The sequence below is a fragment of the Podarcis muralis genome, chromosome Z (genome assembly GCF_964188315.1).
Source record: "Podarcis muralis chromosome Z, rPodMur119.hap1.1, whole genome shotgun sequence".
In the NCBI taxonomy this organism is placed as follows: Eukaryota; Metazoa; Chordata; class Lepidosauria; order Squamata; family Lacertidae; genus Podarcis; species Podarcis muralis.
The window spans coordinates 25,607,121-25,628,113 of NC_135673.1; the positions used below are offsets into that span (position 1 = coordinate 25,607,121).

Consider the following 20,993-nt stretch of genomic DNA (forward strand, 5'->3'; position numbering starts at 1 on the left):
CAGTGCTCTCCAGATGTTGCAGACTACATTGTTTTAAAATGTATTTTTTTCAAAACAAAATCACATTTCTGTATACATTTTATCCTACAATGTGCATTTTGTACGCAATTCATTGATGGCTACACACTTTCACAGTAAGAGGCGTCTGAATACCAGATTCCAGAATTTTCAGGAGGGTAGAGTGCTCTGGGACCCAGTCCTGCTTGCAAGCTTCCCATAGGCATCTGGTTGGCCACTGTGAGAACAGGATACTGAACTGTGTTGAGCCACTGACTACAGTGTGCTGCAAAATTCAGAGGAAGTGTGAAAACGGTAGTATACCTGCACTTTAATCCTCTTTTTAGTCTGGGAAGGGCAAATCAGGAACATAGGAAGCTGCCTCATACTGAATCAGACTGTTTGTCCATCTAGGTCAGTACTGACTGGCAGACTGACTGACTGACTGATTGACTGTCTACTGACTGGCGGCATCTCTACAGAAATCTCTGCCATCCATACCTGGAGATGCCCATGCAAAACCCAAGACTCCACTGTAGCAGGTACCTGGCACTGCAAACCACCTCTCTCATTCCCTGCAACCCACCCTTTGCCCATGAAAAAATACTCTCTATCAAACTCCTCATCCTGGCCCCACTCCACCCTCTGCCCTCTGTCCCCCAATAACTGTTGCTCTCACTCTTGGCTACCCTCCTCCACTGGACTCACCCTCTGCCGGCACAGTTTGGAGGAGGAAGATGAGGAAGCGCTTGAATATGTGAAAAAAGATGCTCCGTTTGAAGTTCGAACAAGACAGGAGACTCTTTTCTCTGAAAGAAAAGGGCAGTCATGTTTTTCTAGGGACAGGTGGCAACCCTATAGACTCCCTTATAAGCTCTACTTTCAATGAAGGTTTAGAATTTGAGCAAGCTCATAAATTCATGAATTTAGCAAGGGCAAGAAATAATGCTTGCTAGCTTCCTCATGAAACAGCTTGCTGTGGGTGGGTCTTGAAGAAACAAAAGGCTGGGAAGGACCTGGCTTGTTTGATAATGGCAAACTATTGGCAAAACATCTGACTCTCTGCATAGTAGTATTTGGGGAAGGAAAAGGGGGCCTTTTGCAGTGGGCTTGAGAAACAGATTGCCAGGGTGACCGGGGGGCAGGATGCTGGAAGTGGGAGGACAGGAGTTGTTTTCTGCAAGTGCTGCTGGGAAGGAGGAACAGGAAGTTGGTTGAACTAGACGGAGTGTGTGTGCTTAATTTTGTGTTTCATTGCTGCGAAGGACCTTCTTGAGATGTAAATGCTGTGAACTCTCCATAACACACAGGTGTAAATATGTGTGAATAAACCATATTTCATAAAGTTGCTAGCATCCATTGTGTTCCATTTTCCCCAAGGAAACATAAACCCTGGTTAAGTGCCAAGACCCCTGGACTCTCTTGCTACCGCTTGGCAGAGATTGGGGTGGCCTGTAACAATACAAAGGATGTGTTTAGAGAGTTAATTGCTGCTGTAGTTACATGGGAGAGTAAGCTTCGCTGAACTCAACAAGGCTTGCATCTGATCAGGCATGTGTAGGATTGCACTGTTAATCATCTTAAGTTATTTTGTTTATGCAGACACCCAGTTTGGGAGATTAAATCATGTGACTGAGTAAAAAAGGAAGAAATAAAATCTTCACTATCTTTATAGTACTGTACAGAACACGGCAGATAGATAATTCTGCTCTGATTTCACACCACATAGAGCTGAAAGCTTTCAGCTTTGCATGTGTAATTCCTGTTGACTTGAAAGCTCCCCAGGCAATTCCTAATTTTCATTTAAGACTTCCCTTTCCTCATTGAAAGCTGAATGATTTCCTTCTGTGGTTTTATCAATGGACCAGAAGGACTGATAAGATTGCTTCCTTCCTCTGCTAGCTACTCTTGGACTTCTGCCATCCATGTTGAAAAGTAATATATTTGCCTTCCTGTCTTGAGCAGAAGCTAAATGTAGTGGGAGGCAATTTAAGTAGCTTCATTCACAGAAAGCAACCAGAAATGTTGAACAAGCATAAACAGATTTGCATCAGTGCAAGTCAGTAAATCCCTGTTGCATCTTGCAAAAGCCTCTTAAGGTATTTTTGAGGAGCCAAAAGTGTTCGGGCTGCCCCCATTTTCCTACTCCCTCTTGTTCTAGCAGAGTGGGTCTTCCAGGGAGATAACAGATGGTGTTCTGATGCACAGCAAGGATGGAAGAAAAAAAGAGAGCCTCGATATGTTCCTGTATCTGTCCATAGCCCTCACTGTGTTCCCATCTTCCTGTGCATAAAGTTTCATGGTAGGGAGGAAGCTAGAAAGCTGCCTTATACAGATCCAAACCATTGTGGTCCATCAGGCTCAGTCTGGCCTGATCTGATTGGCAGAGGCTCTCCAGTGTTTCAGGGCTCATCCACATTTCACTTGTCCCGTACCTAGAAAGCTCGGGTCCAGGAGGTTTCCCTCTTGACGCGTGCATTCTGGGCACAGGTTGAAGCTGTTTTGTTTACTTACGCCCCTACCACTTTCCCGGGAAAACTAGCTGTTTTCTGCTGAATCAGAGCAAATGTCAGTCCATAGAAAGTCCAATTGATGTTTGCTCCAAATCAGTGGTAAACTGCAGGTTTTCCTGGGGGAAAGCAGCAGGACAAGTGGAAATGTGGATGAGCCCTCATTCAGGTGATCTTTCCAGTCCCACCTGGAGATGCCAGTGATTGAACAAGGGGCCTTCTGCAAGCAAAGCAGGTACTTTACCACTAAGTTCATGCAGGATTAGGTAGAGAGCAAGCACCATTGTCGTCTTCTTCTTCTTCTTTGGTGATCACTTGTAGCCGAGTAAGATTGTCTTCGATAAGCATGGTTTTAACAATGAATCCGTAAGTGACTGTGGAGGCCAGTTCTGGATCCACACATCCTTCCACAGTGGGGACATAGGTTTCCGGGCAGGAGTTGATCATGGTGTGGATTTGCCAAGCATGCCTTCCTCTTAGCACGTTTCTCCCTTGCATCCTGAGTTTGAGTATCTTCAAAGCCCATGACACCATGACAGTAAAGGCTGTTCTGCAATTGAAGCGCTCACATGCAAGTGTTTCCTAATTGTTGGTGTTTATACTTCTTTTTTTTAGATTAGCCTTGATACAGTCTTTAAACCTCTTTTGTTGACCACCAGCATTATGCTTTCCATTTTTAAGTTCGGAATAGAGTAGTTGCTTTGGAAGACGATAATCAGGCATCCACACAACATGACCAGTCCAGCAAAGTTGATGTTGAAGAATCATTGCTTCAACACTGGTGATCTTTGCTTCTTCCAGTACACTGGTATTAGTTTGCCTATCTTCCCAAGTGATGTGTAAAAATTTTCGGAGACACTGTTGATGGAATCTTTTGAGGGTTGGAGATGGTGTTTATAAGTGGTCCATGTTTCACAAGCATACAGTATGGGCAAAGTTTTGAGGCGTACATGATAACCCCAGTGCCCAAGCATAGTTTTCTTCCTGGGTTTGGCATAAACTTAGGATTCATAAATAGGATTCTTGTTTATGCCACAATCCCTGGCCTTTCTTTTAAAATTGGGGGATTAGTTGACACCCGTTGGCTTCTTTAATTGATTTAGCAAGATCTAAAAAGGTAAAGGTAAAGGTAAAGGTACCCCTGCCCGTACGGGCCAGTCTTGACAGACTCTAGGGTTGTGCGCCCATCTCACTCAAGAGGCCGGGGGCCAGCGCTGTCCGGAGACACTTCCGGGTCACGTGGCCAGCGTGACATCGCTGCTCTGGTGAGCCAGAGCCGCACACGGAACGCCGTTTACCTTCCCGCTAGTAAGCGGTCCCTATTTATCTACTTGCACCCGGGGGTGCTTTCGAACTGCTAGGTTGGCAGGCGCTGGGACCGAACAACGGGAGCGCACCCCGCCGCGGGGATTCGAACCGCCGACCTTTCGATCGGCAAGCCCTAGGCGCTGAGGCTTTTACCCACAGCGCCACCCGCGTCCCCTTTAGCAAGATCTATCTATTACTTAATTTTTTTTTTATAAGCAGTTCACATAAAATGGTATAAAATATTCATTTAAAAGTAATAACAGACTTTCAAAGAGTAGATAAAACAGCCCCTCAGTCCCTTCCCCCACCTCCCGGAAAAGCCCCCAAGAGCCGTGCTCCCTTTAAAGAGCTGTGCCTAGCATGTGTGCTCTTGGGGGCTTCTCCCTCCTCAGGGAAAAGCCTGCAACCGTGACACACACACGCTCCACGCGGCTCGTGAAAGGGAGTGCTGAGCAGAGCCTGGGATGCATACAGGCTCTACTCAGCGCTCCCTTTAAAGAATTTTTTCCCCTTGCAATCCCCCTCTAAAAACTAGGTGCGTCTTATGGTCAGGTGCGTCTAATGGAGTGAAAAATACAGTATCTGATACAGATTTTAAAAACAAATGTACCTAATAAATTTACATGTCTAGGTATAGTTATTTCTTTAGCAAGATGTTAGTTCCCTCTGTTGAAATGCCTTATGATTTTGCCTAATTATAGCCACTCATGGAAATATGGTTTAGAGCAGTGGTTGCCAATGGGTGGTCCACAGACCCTTGGGGGTCTGTGTAACCCAACCAGAGGGCTGGTGGCACCATTTACATAACAAAACTACCATAGAGATATGATTCCCCCCCCCCCATGGCTTGGCTTTTGAAAAACAGGTCCACAGTATTTAGCTAATTGGGGACCACTAGTATATAGGACTAGCCCTTGGGATCTAATATCAGTTCTTCTAAGCACTTTGGTAACTAGAATGCCTAACTCATTTTCTTTCTTTCTTTCCATTTTGGGGCCTGTAAAACTTAGCAGCACAGGTTTCCACCATCCCTAGGATCACCATCCCTGAAAAGCAGTGTTTGTCCCATCCTCCTGCTGACATCTTTACCCTGTTGGCTGCTCCAACTTTTGCATAGCACATGCCAGCAGAAGTGATAGCTATGACCCTAGGTCTGAGTAGCAATTACTCAGTTTGCGGGGTGCTGTAAAATGCAGGGTTTTCACTGAAACACTGCAAAATTATTGCCAAACTTTGCCATGCGTGTGATTTGGACACTGTTGGATTTTTGATGTATGGAGTTTGGAGGGAATCCCAAATTTTGGGGTTTGTAGTTAATTATCCTCCAGCAGGCACTGTGAATACCTGCCTCCTATTATTAAAGTGGAACACATTATCAATATGGCATGTTGTTGTTGTTTAGTCATTTAGTAGTGTCCGACTCTTCTTGACCCCCTGGACCAGAGCACGCCAGGCACTCCTTCTTCCACTGCCTCCCGCAGTTTGGTCAGACTCATGTTTGTAGCTTCGAGAACACTGTCCAACCATCTCGTCCTCTGTCGTCCCCTTCTCCTTCTGCCCTCTATCTTTCCCAACATCAGGGTCTTTTCCAGGGAGTCTTCTCTTCTCATGAGGTGGCCAAACTATTGGAGCCTCAACTTCACGATCTGTTTTTCCAGTGAGCACTCAGGGCTGACTTCCATACATCACTACTGGGAAAACCATGGCTTTAACTATATGGACCTTTGTTGGTAAGGTGATGTCTCTGCTTTTTAAGATGCTGTCTAGGTTTGCCATTGGCTTTCTCCCAAGGAGCAGGCGTCTTTTAATTTCGTGGCTGCTGTCACCATCTGCAGTGATCATGGAGCCCAAGAAAGTAAAATCTCTCACTGCCTCCATTTCTTCCCCTTCTATTTGCCAGGAGGTGATGGGACCAGTGGCCATGATCTTTGTTTTTTTGATGTTGAGCTTCAGACCATATTTTGCGCTCTCCTCTTTCACCCTCATTAAAAGGTTCTTTAATTCCTCCTCACTTTCTGCCATCAAGGTTGTGTCATCTTCACCTTCAATATGGCATAGCAGCAATCAAAGTCTGAGGTAACTACTAGCAATGGCAAAGAAACTCAATTCAGTTCAGCTTACTTTCCAAAACATTATGACAACTGAATTTTGCATACAACAATAGAAAGTAGTTGTGTTGGTCAATATGAAAAAAATCCTAAAAGCCATGGTATTGTAATACCTTTACTAAAATCTCACAGAGGCTTGAGCAAGCTTTCCAGTTCTCCAGTATATTTGTGATCCATATATATTTTGCTTGGTCACTTTTAACATGTTTATCTTACTTTTCTATAAAATTATACTCAAAAAGGTAAATAACACATCCACAAAAGCATTAAACAATAATAATCTATCCAAAATTTAAAATTCACTTTGCAACTAAGAATTGCAATTGGGAAATTCATAACTGAACATGATGCAACAATTTCTCTAAAACAGCAGCAGCAGCAACATAACCACACACAGGTGCTGTCAGAATTCTAGCTCATGATTCTAGAATTCTAGCTCAGGCCTTTAAAGCCCTAAACAGGGTGGGGAACCTGTGGCCCTTGAGATGCTGTCCAGTTCACAAAATAAGGTGGGTACCTAATTCAGGAAACTGGTTTAAGGGCCTTTATGTTCCGTGCAATGACAAACCTAGGCAGCATCTTAAAAAGTAGAGACATCACCTTGCCAACAAAGGTCTGTATAGTAAAAGCTATGATTTTCCCAGTAGTGATGTATGGAAGTGAGAGCTGGACCATAAAGAAGGCTGATCGCCGAAGAATTGATGCTTTTGAATTATGGTGCTGGAGGAGACTCTTGAGAGTCCCATGGGCTGCAAGAAGATCAAACCTATCCATTCTTAAGGAAATCAGCCCTGAGTGCTCACTGGAAGGACAGATCGTGAAGCTGAGGCTCCAATACCTTGGCCACATCATGAGAAGAGAAGACTCCCTGCAAAAGACCCTGATGTTGGGAAAGATGGAGGGCACAAGGAGAAGGGGACGACAGAGGACGAGATGGTTGGATAGTGTTCTCGAAGCTACCAACATGAGTTTGACCAAACTGCGGGAGGCAGTGGAAGACAGAAGTGCCTGGCATGCTCTGGTCCATGGGGTCACGAGGAGTCGGACACGACTAAACGGCTAAACGACTAAACAACAACAAATGTTCTGTGCCACACACTTTTGACATGTACTATACTAATTTTCCAGCTATTGGAAAGAGTAATGTATTGTATCAACTTGCTTCCCTAAAATGTCCGGATATTTTAAAGTGTCTAATCCTGATCCCCCACAGCCCTCTAGGCTTTCAAAGAATGAAATGTATCTGACATTAATCCAGCCAACTCCACACAGTTGCGGCTGTAATAACACGGAACCAGCAACATTCCTCACCTATGATTTGGCTAAGCTGAAAATGGCTTGGAAAAACTCTCTCTTTATTGAAAACCATCCTCGTTAGGAAGTTTAAGAGGTGAAGTCATAATGTGGACTAGTCACAGCTAGGAGAAAACAATGCCGTCCCACACTCAAGCGCTCATTAACCTGACAGGAATCTAGATTATCAGGGTGTTAGAGCTATTACCCTTCAATTGTGTTTGCTTTTCAGCTGTTATTTTGTTCATGATTGACGGTAAGAGCTGAGTTTTAAAACCAGACTTGGGATAATGTAATGGTTTTCCATTACAAAGCACCATGTGGATTAATAGTCTGAACAGAGAAGCAAAGGTGCCTGTTCGTTCTCCACTGATAATACTGCTATATATTCTGGCATATAAAAGTTAATCACAACAAATACACTGTGTTTTTGTTCCTTTGTTATTGCCATTAAACTTCGAAAACACGCAGGAAGAATTAACATATAAATGCTATCTGATACTGAGTCACATCACTGGTCCATCTAGCCAGGTTTTCTCAACCTTGGGTCCCCAGATGTTGTTGGACTACAACTCCTATCAGCCCTAGCTAGCAGGGCAAGCGGTCAGTCATAATGGGTGTTGTAGTCCAATAGTACCTGAGGACCTAAGGTTGAGAAAAGCTGAATTATCCTAGTCCAGTGGTTTTCAATCAGTGTGCCATGGCACCCTGGGGTGCCTTGAATGATGGTCAGGAATGCCATGGGCAACATTGGCTTCTGTCCCTCTTTTCTTCCCTTCCTCCTCTGATGCCCTCTCGTGTCTCTGCCTCCCCAAGGCTTGCACAGCTGTTTGTTGCAGCAGCCCTGGCTACAAGCTCCGCAGGCGAATGGTGCCTCTGGGGCTGGCCAGGGGGTTCTTCTCAGGGGTGGCAGCTGCGGCTAACCAGAGGACTCCCAAGGGGAGAGGATAGGAGGGGAACACTCAAGGGAGGGTTTCAAAAAAGGCTGAGAGGCTGCCAGCTCTGTAGGCAAGGGGTGACATCACTGGGCTCCTGATCCCCACAGGGGTGCTGCAGAAAGAATGTAGTTGGTCAAGGGAGCCGTGAACTCAAAAAGATTGAAAACCTCTGTCCTAGTCTTAATACTGACTGGCAGTGGATCTTCATGGAGTTAGATACAAAGTTCCCAGGACTGGCAAGGAGCAATTTGTTGGGGAGGGGGCACATGTAGGTACGGCTGGAAACAAGTACAGTGGTGCCCCGCAAGATGAATGCCTCGCAAGACGAAAAACTCTCTAGACGAAAGGGTTTTCCGTTTTTTGAGTCGTTCCGCAAGACGAATTTCCCTATGGGCTTGCTTCGCAAGACAAAACGTCTTGCGAGTTCTTGCGAGTTTGTTTCCTTTTTCTTAAAGCCGCTAAGCCGTTAATAGCTGCTAAGCCGCTAAGCCGCTAATAGCCGCTAAGCCGCTAATAGCCGTGCTTCGCAAGACGAAAAAACCGCAAGACGAAGAGACTCGCGGAACGGATTAATTTCGTCTTGCGAGGCACCACTGTATATGGGTGGCTCGTCCCTCCCTCCCTCCCTCCTTCCCTCCCTCTGTCACCTTCATTTCTCTGCCCCCCTGACCCTCCAACATAATGAGTCCCAAAACTGGGATGCGAGTCTTCCTGTCAGTGCTCTCATGTGAGTCACATGACCCCATACCCTCCAACATTTCTCTGATGAAAATAGGGATGTCTCATTCCATAAAGATAATGTTAGTATTTATATTCCACACGTGGAGTATAAATACCCAACACTGGGTTGCCCCAGCCACTCTGCACAGCTTCCAACATATATAAAAACAGAATAAAACATAAAACATTAAAAAAACCTTTCCTATATAGAATTGCCTTCTGGCAGTTCAGAGGTCGGATAACTCCATACCCTCCAACATTTCTCCAATGAAAATAAGGACATTGTGCGTTTGGGGGCTCCACATGAGATCATGGCAATGAAAAAATGCTTTTCTCAGGACAAGATCTTGGCACGAGATCACGCGAGACCATGGCGCCCCAAATGGCTGCCATGCTCTCACAGGAAGAAAAGAGTTTTTCTGGGATACTTCCAGGGTACGCCCCCCTTTCATCCATTCCCCCCCCTCCTCGTGATGCCCATGAAATTAGGTTAAGGATTGTGGGTTTCCCTTAAATCAGGGTTGGTGAGCCATTATGGCTCCAAAGGCCAGGTCCTTATCAGGATCATACTGCCATTGTACAAATCTATGGTGTGATCATGCTTGGAATACTTTGTCCAGTTCTGGCCTGCTCTCCACAAAAAGGATATTGTGAAGTTGGGAAAAGTTCAGAAAAAGGCAACCAAAATGATCAAGGGGATAAAGTGACTCCCCTAGGAGGAAAGGTTGCAGCTTTTGGTTTAGAGAAAAGGCAAGTAAAAGATGACATGATAGGACATTATAAAGCTATGCATAGCCTGCATAGCCTGCAGAAAATGGGTACAGAAAGGTTTTTCTCTTTCTCCTGTAACACTAGAACTCATGGACACCCATTGAAGCTCATTGTTGGAGGATTCAAGACAAATAAAAGAAAGCACTTATTCACACAGTAACTATGGAACTTGCTCCCATGGGAGGCAGCGATGGCCACCAACTTGAATGACTTTAAAAGAGGGTTGACAAATTACTGAAGGAGAAGGCTATTGATGGCTACTGGCCATGACGACTAAGTTCTGCTTCCAAGGTCAGAAGCAGCAATACTTTTGAATACCAGTTGTTGGAAACCAGAGGCAGGCGGAGTGCTCTTGTGCATGGCTACAAGTGATTACAGCTATGCTCATCAACCTCCACAGTTGAAGGCAGCGATGCTTCTTAATACCAGTTGCAGGGAACCACAGAACAGGAGACTGTTCTTGCTTCCAGACTTCCCAGAGAAATCTGGTTGGCCACTGTGAGAACAGGTTACTGGATCAGATGGGCCATGGCCTGATCCAGCAGGCTCTTCTTATGGTCTGTCTTGGAGGCCAAATTTGGCAGGTGAGTGGGACCACCCACCTGTCACTTACCTGAGATCACAAAAATGATGTCAGGTGATTTTGCACTTTGAAGTCCTGAAATCAGCAGCAGCACCTACAAAGCACCTGCTGGGCAGGCCCCACCCTTACCTGTCCCACATGTGACACCATGTATGATTGCCCAAAACAACCTCACAGGCCAAATGGGAAAGTCCATAGATTTCTCTTAGACATATATAAGCAGAGCTGATCTAAGTCATTTTGCTGCCTAGACAAGCTAGCTTCCTCTCTCTTGTGGGTACAGATGCCAACCACAATGGTCTTATCTTAGTTTTAATACTTGAGATGGGCTAGCAGCCTCTACTGCACCTAAGGGCAGCATGCTCTCTTACAGGTTGCAGGGCAGGCTGTGTGGCTCACTCACCTCCAGTATATCACTGCTTCTACCTAGCTTCCTAAATCTGCCACCTGAGGCAGCAGCAGCCTCTCTCTGCCTAGTGGTAGGGCCAGCTCCGGACAAGGTTCCTTTCCATCACCTGCAACAAAATTGACAAATGTCCTCTGCAAATTAGGGTGATTTGCATCAATAAATTTCCTGTCTGCGCAATAACTTTTTCTGATGCTCTAGAGCAGGTCCTGTGGTCCTTCAGATGCTTTTGGATTGCCAAATGCCAGTGCCAGAATATCCAATGGTTTGGGGTGGTGGGGGTTGACGTCCAGCAACACCTGGAGGGCCACAGGTCCCCCATTGCGGCTTAATTTAGGATGTTTATTTTACTTGCATTAAAAAGCAAAGCTAAACAATATTGAACTGCCAAGCTTGCCTAACATTGTAGTTACAGTTGGCATCAATTCATTGTAACTAAGGAACTTACAAAGTGGGTTTGTTTTTGCAGAAAACTTTCTACCCCACATCATGGACATCTATCTAGCCCTTGTTTGTTGGAGATGCTGGGAGTGAACCTGGGAGCATTTTCTGCATGTAAAACACGGGTTCTCCCATTCTGCTTTGGGGGAGGGCTGCAGCTAAGTGGAGTGGTAGAGCTCTGATTTGCATGCAGAAGGTCCCAAATTCAACCCACAACTTCCCCAGGTACGGTTGGAAATATTGCTACTCTGAGCCCGTAGAGAGTCACTGTCAAACAATGTGGACAATACTGAGCTAGATGGACCAATGGTTTGACTAAGTACAAGGCAGCCTCCCATGTTCCCTCCCCTGAAACTGCTGAATCTTATACATCCCATACAGAATTATATATTTTGGATATATAATTTTTGGAAATTATGAATCCAAAAGCTTCTTTCTTTACAGGAAAGATGTGGCTCAAGATCATTGCTCCAGTGATGTACCGTAATTCTCCTTACTGTGGCATCTACGTTGTCTATACTCTGGTAACCTCTAGGTTCGATTACGGCAATGTGTTATATGTGGGGCTGCCACTGAAAACAGTTTAGAAACTGCTGGTGCAGAATTCAGTGGCCAGGTTGCTTACTGGGGCAAGACTGTCTAAGTACATAACACCAATCCTGCCCTGATTGCACTGGCTGCCAATTAGTTTTTGGGCCCACAAACCCTTAAATGGCTCAGGACTGCAGTACTTCAAGGACCACCTCTCCCCATATGAACCGACCTGGAGCCTGCAATCTGAAGCCCTTATTCATGTGCTGCCTCCACATAAGCACAGGTCTTTTCAGTAGTGGCTCCTTGTTTGTGGAATGCACTCCCCAAGGAGACTCACCTGGTGCCATCGTAACATATATTTAGGCACGCAACCAAAAAACCCCTTTTTCGAAAGGGCTTTGGTTTTTAAGCTATCTATGCCCTTTTTGCATGGTGAGATGTTTTAATCCTTTTTTAATGGTCTTTTAGATTTTTAAAATGTTGGTTTTAATGTTTATATGTGTTAGTTTACTTAAAATATTGTTAGTCACTTTGAGTTGCTGTAGCATAAAAGTGACTAGTGAATGGAACAAGCTGACAACCACCACCACCACCACCACCACAACGTGTTGTATACCAAAGCATAGTGCAATGGTGAGGTATAAGTGTGCACTGGACAGTATGCCGGGTGGACCTGTTCCTCAAATTTGTTCGCATGCAGACATGCTGTTACAGTGACTGGGCCATCACTGTTCATTCCCATCTTGGTTTTTTAACTCTCTAAACCAGATTTTGCCAAGCTGATGTCCTCCATATGCTTTTGGACGACATATCCCATCAGCCCCACTATCGTACAGCCTTGCTGGATGGCATTGAAAGGATCTCTAATCCAAAACACCTGGCAGGAGCCAGGCTGGCAAAGGCTGCTCTTAACTACTCGACAGAACGATTTCATGCCGGTTGTCTCTATAGAGCCTTGAAAACTAAAATGTCACTGTGACACAAGAGAGAATGACTAAATCTTACTAATGATAATGACAGGAAACGAAAAATGACCTGACTAATCTTTCAGCTATTACTTGACTATTCATATCTATACGTGTTTTGCTAGAATTTGAAATGAGGGAGGTGGGAGAGACAGAGAAAGTTATCATTTTGTAACATTTCAAATGATTTGGCTTCTTTCTAGCACTTAGCTTGGAAGTACGTTCAATGATCTAGTCTCATCAAATTAGCTGTCCAGCTGAACTTTTTCAGGGAAAATGGTCACAGCACCCTTAAATGCTGTTGCCTCCATTGCTGTGATGCCCCTGTGAAATCAGAGCAGCTTTGTGCTCAGGAGGGAGCAGAACTTAAAAGATTTTAACACCAACATCAACAGGAACAAAGTTCGCAAGCAGTTTTTGTCAAATCAAGCCAGATAAACAATACCCTCATACCAATATTATTATTATTATTATTACTACTACAATTTATTATCCACCCTCAACCCAAGGTTCTAGTGTGTGTTACAGCTATTGAAACACAATATTAGTAAATATTTCACACTATAAAAAACAACTTAAAAGAACTTAAGATGACAGAAATAAGGTGGGTCCTTAACCCTGATCTAGTTCATTACTGTTTACACAGACTAGCAGTGGTTTTCCAGGATTCCAGGGAGGAGACACTCCTGGTCCTAACTGGAGATACCAGGGACTGGAGACTTCTCCATGCAAAGCAGACACTCTAACGCAATAGAGTGTTAGAGTGGAGCAGGGTGTGAACTGAAACACAGTCATTTTTTGAAATGTGTACTTCTCCAAATTTTGCAATGTCATTTAATGTTTACAAAAATGCACGTAGTAAGGTAAACTGTGCATAAAATGTATATATTAATGAAAATAATATACAAAATGCATTATGTTAGGGGAAATATAAATGTTACGGGAAATATACTTCGCAAAAACATGTATATTAGGCAACATTGCATACAAAAGGTTTGTTTATGAGGGGAAAATTCATACTGAAATGCTGTTGAATAATTTCATTTAGTATTTTGAAAGGAAGGGAGAAGCTTTTCACTGAGTTTTGTAAAGCAAACAGTTGCAGAATATGGCCAGAAGTTATATGGCTGTTTCTAAAACTAGTTTACCTGCTTATCTCTTACAGTTGGACCACAACAGAGAACCTGTCAAAAAGCATCTTCCCAATGCACATAAATAGCAGGAGAATAAAATGGTGACCTTTAGTCAAAGCTAGTCAGTGTTTGGGTGGATAATAAAACTAACACCAAAGGGCTCATCTAGCCATGAAGCTTCCTGCTGAGCTGAGTTGTGCAATACAGACCTGTACACATTTACTCAGAAGCAGGTTCCACTATGCTCAAGGGGCTTACTTCCAGGTAAAGTGCATACAGAATTGCAACCTATACTTCCATGAAACTTTTGGCTGGGCTCTTTAGTGCTCATTCTCAACCTAGACGTAGCCTAAGGATGTGCAAATTGGTTTACCCACATGCACCCCAGCTCCCTCCCTGCAATATGAACCTGCCCTGCTACTCTTGAGGCCCTTCTTTGAGTTCCTCTGCCATCAGGCAGCCAGCAGAGGGGTAAAAGAGAAGGACAAGAGGCAGAGAGGAAGCTAAGAGATGCAGTAGGGGGTCACTCCAAGAACCCCCTCGTGGCTTATATTCACCCAGTAGAAATACAGCTCATGCTTGGTATGAAAAGTTAGGGGATTTCAGCAGGAAGTTGGAGGACATGCACTGAATGGATATGAAGCAACGTGACCACTCCAAAACAAGTGCAAATATTACTGAAAGAGGGATTGTGTATGACTGCCCTGAAAACACCAGGAGCACAAATAATCATGAATGCACAATAAAAAAGATGTATTGAGAGGCCAAGAATGAGGGTAGGGGACACAGCAACAGTCCTCTATCTAGTCAGAGTTCCCTAGGCTGGTCTGCTCTAAACTTCCTAAACTGCCCTACTGTTTCTGGTACAATGGAGAATGCTGTTCAATCAGCAGTGCTGAAATAAGATTCACCTGCCACTCCTTTCTGATTCTGGATGTAGAATTGGGAAGGGGCACCATCTTATCCTTCTTCTCAGGCAGCAACATTTTTGGGGGCTGTCCCCCCCTAATGTGTAAATTGTAATGTAGATTTGAATAATAATGTAAGATTTACAATAGGAAGTCTCTCAGTCTCGTTCTTGCTCTCGTTCTTACACACCACATTTACAAACATGGGAAAGGGCAGTGTGTTTGCATGTGCTGCCCATGCTTCCTCCATGCTCATGTTATATAGACACTGCCATTTGGTGGGGCCATATGTGTGTGAACCTGTGTGTGCAGAGAGAGCTCCTGTGCATGTATGAGGAGGGTTCCTGATGGTCTCCAATTTCCCATTTGTGTAAAGGAACCCCAAATGCTCAGGAGTGCATATGGTCACTTCACACAATCCAGGTGTGCAGTGGGTGTAGCTTACTGCATGTAGCAATGAGGGGTGGGACCAGTAGGTATTAAACATGTGAAGTGTTGTTGTTTTTAGCACCCCTAATATAAACTCCAGATGTTGGACTACAACTCTCATTAGCCCCTGTCTAACTGGGGTTGTTGACATCATAAAGACATAAAAAGAGGCCTGCTGGATCAGACCAAATTGGACCATATAGTCCAGTGTCCTGCTCTCACAATGAACAGCCAGATGCAGATATGAAACATCTGGAGGGAAACAGGTAGGGGAATATAGAATAGATAGGCTGCTGTCGCCAGATAAATTTATGGTGCCAGTGTAGGCTCAGTAGTCACACATTTTTTTTAAAAAAAGTTATCTATCTCTGTTGTTTTATTTATATTTTAATCAGGAACAAATATTGCGTAGTCAGAACTTAATTAATGAAGAACTGACGCATGAACTAGAACAAAATGCATGTCACTCTTTCATAGATTAATGGGCTCCATAATCCTGTCAAGACTGGTAAAACATGTTTATAAGCTAGCAAAATAAAGGCAATTGTTTGTGTGTGCGCATACACACACACACACACCACAACCACTTTCTTACTTCCACCTCTCTAGCTGGATTACTCACAGGGCTGTTTCAAATCAAAACTTAATGTTACATTGGATAGTTCAGGAAGAGGTTGTGAAGGAAAAAATTCAGTTTCCATGCCAACTAGATCCTTTAAAATACCTTCTGGTACATTATGTTCTACCTTCTCCTCTAAAAAATGGGCCACATTCAGATACTATAGTGGAACATGTCCTGACTTTATGTTGTAAAGTCAGTAATGTTGCAAGTGAAACTCGACTCCAGATCAGAATTTTAATAGCTTGCCCTGACAAAGCTGAAGTGGATCATTTATTGATATTGATGGTAAAGAATTGCCAATCAACTTGTGTGTGAGACAGTTAGCATCCACATAATGTCAGAAAATGGCCGCTCCACAAATGATGTTTTGCTTACATGGAAATTATAGTTTAGAAATGAGACCTGCAACCAAATGTTGCAGTGCTAAATGTTTGGGAAAGGGCTCGGTGGTGGAGCATCTGCCTTGAATTCAGAAGGTCCTGGGTTCAATCCTAGGCATTTCAAGGTAGGGTAGAGAATCATGCCTGAAATTCCAGAGAGCTGTTGCCAGTCAGTATAGACAATGGTGAGCTAGATGGTCCAATGGTCTGATTCCAGAATTAGTTTAAGAAATTATTTCAGCTACACCAGCATGTTGTAGCAGTAATAGGGCTAGATTAGGGTGGGGGAGATCTAGGTTCAAGTCTTCACCCAGCCATGCAGCTCACTGGGAGACTTAGGACTAGTCACTATCTCTTAGCCTAACCTGTCTCAAAAAGGTTGTTGTGAGAATAAACCGGGGAAGGGGAGGACTATATGTATTGTCCTGAATTTGAAAGATAGGTGGAATTTAACCTTTGCAAATAAATACATTGCAATTCCAGAGGAGCAGAATACAAGGCAAAAGGGACCTGTGGAATGATAAAGGAATGGGCCAAGGGAGAGCTGCTCAAACCTACCCAGGCATGGAAGGGCACAAAGTCTTTCCATGAGTCCTCCACCCTCTTGGCTGGTCTGCCCCACAGTCCAATAACCTAATGCCAAAGTGGGGAGGAAAGAAGCAGCAGAGCCCAGCAGTAGCAGGAGAGAGATTGTGCCCCAGAGGAAATGCTGCTAAGTAACAACTCAGCTAATCAAGAGTCCGAACTACCTCCCATTAAACGGACATTGTGTCTCGGTTGACAATGCAACTTCTCAGAGAGAGTGCATTTCAGAACAAGCTGTACTTGGCAGCTTGCCACACCGCTCGAGAGATCCTTCTCCCGCGGGATTCCAGAGCTTCCTCAAAATACAGCAGGTCTTTTTTCCATGAATGTGGCATGAAAGAAAAGAGATTGGAAATGTCAGTGCTGGGGTTGTCATTGGTGGACAAGCAGGTGGGTTTAAAGGGATACTGTGGCACAAGCCAGTTCTCCTTTCTCCTGCACACATGCTCACTGCTGTCACACTGGACTGGAACCTTTCTTTATTTTATGAGCATGCATCAAGTTGATGGATGTCCGGGAGAGGAAACAGGAATACCAAGCCATTTAACTCTCAGGTTAAAATCTAAGTTAGCCTTTCATTCTAATACTGCAGGTAAATGTACACTGACACCCTGTCTGTCATGCTAACTTAAGCCCTGGGGGGGGGGGCTTCCTAGGGCAACAGCACATTAAAAAGCAACCAAAATGATCAGGGGGATGGAGTTGGGATCAACAAAATCTCTCAATTTCAGTTGTCTAATTTTTCCATTTTTAACTGCAGTTCTACACATTTGTGCAGCCCATCTGCCTTTAAAAGAGAAAAAAAGAATCCTATTGAAGATTCATGATTTTAATGCAAACTTACACATTTTTGCAAGCATTTTCCCTGAAATATAATGCAATTCAGAGACTGTTTTTATGAAAATGTTCATTTTTATGTACATGTTTTTGTACCCAGTGCTTGGAAGAAGAACTGCATTGCAAAATTCAGAGAGGTCTATAGAATTAACTGCCACAAGAGTTGTTGATGGAAACCAGTTTAGGATTTTTTTAAAGGGAATTAGAACAATTCATGGTCTATCAATAGCTACTAGTCACAATGGTTCAGAAACAACATGTTACTTGGGTATTAATTGCCAGGGAATGGCAGAGGAAGAGGACAGTTGCCTTCATCTCCTGCTTATGGGCTTTTTAAAGACATCTGGGGGATAGCTTCTGAAGCCAAAACACAAGCTTTCAAAGAATGAGAATGCAAAACAAGAAGAGAGTGTAGCTTCATCTCTTCACTCTTGTCATTGCTGAGATGTTTGGAGAGGGCAGGAGAGCAGGCTGTGAAAGCAAGGAGGAGGAAGGGAAGGGGGAGCAGGGCAAGACACACTTCTTACAACTGCCTCCTCATTACTCGCAGCAGTGGCTTGCTTACACACTGGTCCTGGATGGCACCTCTAAGTAGTCTTGAGTCCTCACCTCCAATTGTAGCAAGGTTCTGCAAGGGCTCCTCCTCAAGGAAAAGTCCTTGCAGAGCTGCACCACCAGGAGGGGAAATGAGGGCATGGCAGCAGCACAGTGGGGGCTGCATCGGGCATCAAAATGTCTCTGGGTGGCGCTGAGGCTAGATGACCTTGATTTAAAGGAAGTGTTTCTCCACACTTTCCATTTCTTTTCCTCATCACCTTCCTTACTGCAAAGCCTGATCTTTTAGAGAAGTGAGTTTGTTGCGCAAAAGCTTCACATCAGCTGTAACTGCACAACCTGAATTTGCTGGTATGTGATTGAATCCCATCAGGAGAAGAAGGGGCGGTCCGTCCTGTTTCACCACCTGGGATGAAACAGTAGATGATGCCCCCCACCACCACTACCAAAGCCTTGTTAATGGCACAACTGTAGTGGCTTCTGGGTTCTGGCAAGATCTCACCATAGGTCTGCAAGATATTTCCAGAACCTGGAACCTGCTGCTGCAGCCACTTCTCAGTTCTCTGGTGGTGGTGGCAGAGGTGGGGTGTCTCCCACCACAGGGGAAGCAAGGTGAAGGGGCACTGGTGGCTTCTCACAAGATCCTGCTAGAGTCTTACCAGAAGGCACAGCTGCTTCTGCTCACTTTGCTGGGGGAAGGGAGGGTATCCGTACTGGTGCTGGAGAAGTGAGTAGAAGCAGCAGCAGCTTCCAGTGACATCTTGCCAGAACCCAGAAGCCACAGCTGCGGCTACTTCTCCTTACTTTTCTGGTGGCAGGAGGCAGCACCTGCAGTCACAGCGGTGGAGCAAAGAGAAGTGGTGGCAGCAGTGGGTTCCAGTGAGACCTCATGAGATTTCATGGGGCAGGCTCTCACAAGATATCACTGGAACCTGGAAGCCACTGCTGCTTCCCCACACTTCTCTGGTGGCAGTGGGTGACTTGACCATGGGGCGGCTGCCCCTTGGATTCTGCCCCTCCTTCCCACCTGAGGTGCCTGCCTCAGGGATGGGCAGACCATGAGAAAAAGATCCGGAAAGCTGAGAAAACAGTGAAAGTAACTAGACTAGGGAAATCACTTAACAGTTCACCTCTCAGGAAAGGACCTAATGCCATTTCACCCTGGTAACTGCAGTGGGGAAAATTATGAACGTGTTGAGTCAATAGATTTCAAGGCCTTTCAAACACCAGCAGGCAGGAAAACAACCCCTCCCCTTTCTCCTTTTTGCATGTTTAGAATTTAATCTGTTGTTCAAACTGGCAAGAAGATTGTGTGTATTCCATGCTGCTAATTCAAAATGCTGTCAAGCAACCAAACTTCACACCAGCCTCACGGTTTCACTATGAGATGTGGAAAGGCTATCAAAGAAAGCTAAGCAATAGAAAGCATATACATTAATATATCCATCATTTGGGTGGGAAGATGGTGATTAATTTCAACATAAGATCCCAAGGTGGATTGCAGCAATTAAAAAAATGCAATATTAAAAACAGTTCGAAACAGATTATAGTCACAAGAGTCAGTATTGAAATATGTATCTTCAGTGTCAAAGACTAGGGAAGCTCTCTAGTTCAAAGCTTTGATTAGATCTAAATAAGCTCTGCAAGAGGACTACTCATTTAAAACATTATTTACCACACCCTTCCAAAAAAATAAAATACAATTCAAAGCAGGAGAATGTCCCAAAAGACATATTGATATGTTTATTGCAATTTTGTTCCACCAATCAGTTAACTGAATTTCAAAAGGACCATATTTACAAATCAACTATTCTTGGCCAGGAATTGAAAAAGAAAAAATGGCAGCAGAGAGCAAAGCAATACTGAAATTGTGAAAGACTGTAAGGGGAGACAAAACACCAATATTTCTTTAAAAACAAACAAAAAAAAAATGCCAAAGGAAGAAAAGCCCAGCAGAGGATGTTCCTCATCAGTAACCTAAATGAGTAATTAACATGTCTGGGCGAGCAGCTGAGCTCTTCACCAAAGCAAAACTGGAATGTTTTCTCTGTCCTCTTGGAGAAGCAGCTTCAGGCCAAGTGAAAGAAAAATGAGCAAGCAGAGTGACGCTGGTCATTCAGAAAAGAGCCCCAAGCAGGCACTTTGCTACTAGCATTTACAAGCATTCACTTGTAGTGTTTGCTTTCATAAGCTGCTTTCGGGGACATTGATGAAAAATGAGGTGTACGTTTGTTTTTGTTTGTTTGTTTGTTTGTTTGTTTGTTTGTTTCATATACTTGCTACCTTCTCCTTCAAGGAGCTCAGGGACCACCCTGTGGTTCTTCTCTCTGCATTTTATCATCACAAGAAGTCTGTTAGGTAGGTTAGACTGAGAGGCAGTAAGTGGCCCAAGGTCTCCCAGTGAGTCACACATGTCTGAGTGGGGATGAAAATCCTGGTCTCCCGGGTCAGGGTCCAACCCTTTAACCACTGCACCACATTGGCTCATTTCATTTTGGAATTAATGAATAAATGAAGGGGAGGGTAGAAGAATAACCAAGCCAAATGCCCTGCAATATCAAATGTTCTCCAAAAGAATACAGATATATAGATTTCTGATGCCCTGTTTTACCTGCTCACTCAATGTGCCATTGTCTCCCCTTTCAATTTATTATTATCAATAATATGATTTCAAATTATATATGAGCACAATCAACTAGAAGAATTTTGTTCCAGGATCATACATAAGGTAAAAGGTTCCAGGATCATACATAAGGTAAAAAGTAACATACATTAACTATAACAACAAATACTAATTTCCCTCTTTCCTTTTTCCTTTCTCCTTCTGTGATGGAACTCCTATTTGGGGACTTCCCTGGCTTTTTTCTGGCCCACGTAGGACCAGTCTGGATAGCTGGCCTTGGTGAAGAGTTGACGTTTTCATCCCAAAAGTTTTTGATTTGAGTTTCTACTGAAATGAGGCTGCATTTT

The 20,993-nt window shown here is 44.1% G+C and overlaps 1 long non-coding RNA gene across 1 annotated transcript in view; it reads left to right on the forward strand.

The window, feature by feature from the left end:
• The first annotated feature begins 415 nt into the window (after nt 1-415).
• LOC114589563 (uncharacterized) overlaps nt 416-20,993 on the forward strand; it is a 39,220-nt gene continuing 18,642 nt past the window's right edge. Inside the window, exon 1 of the long non-coding RNA XR_013391332.1 lies at nt 416-539. This is a non-coding gene — a long non-coding RNA (uncharacterized LOC114589563). The remainder of the gene's footprint in view (nt 540-20,993) is intronic.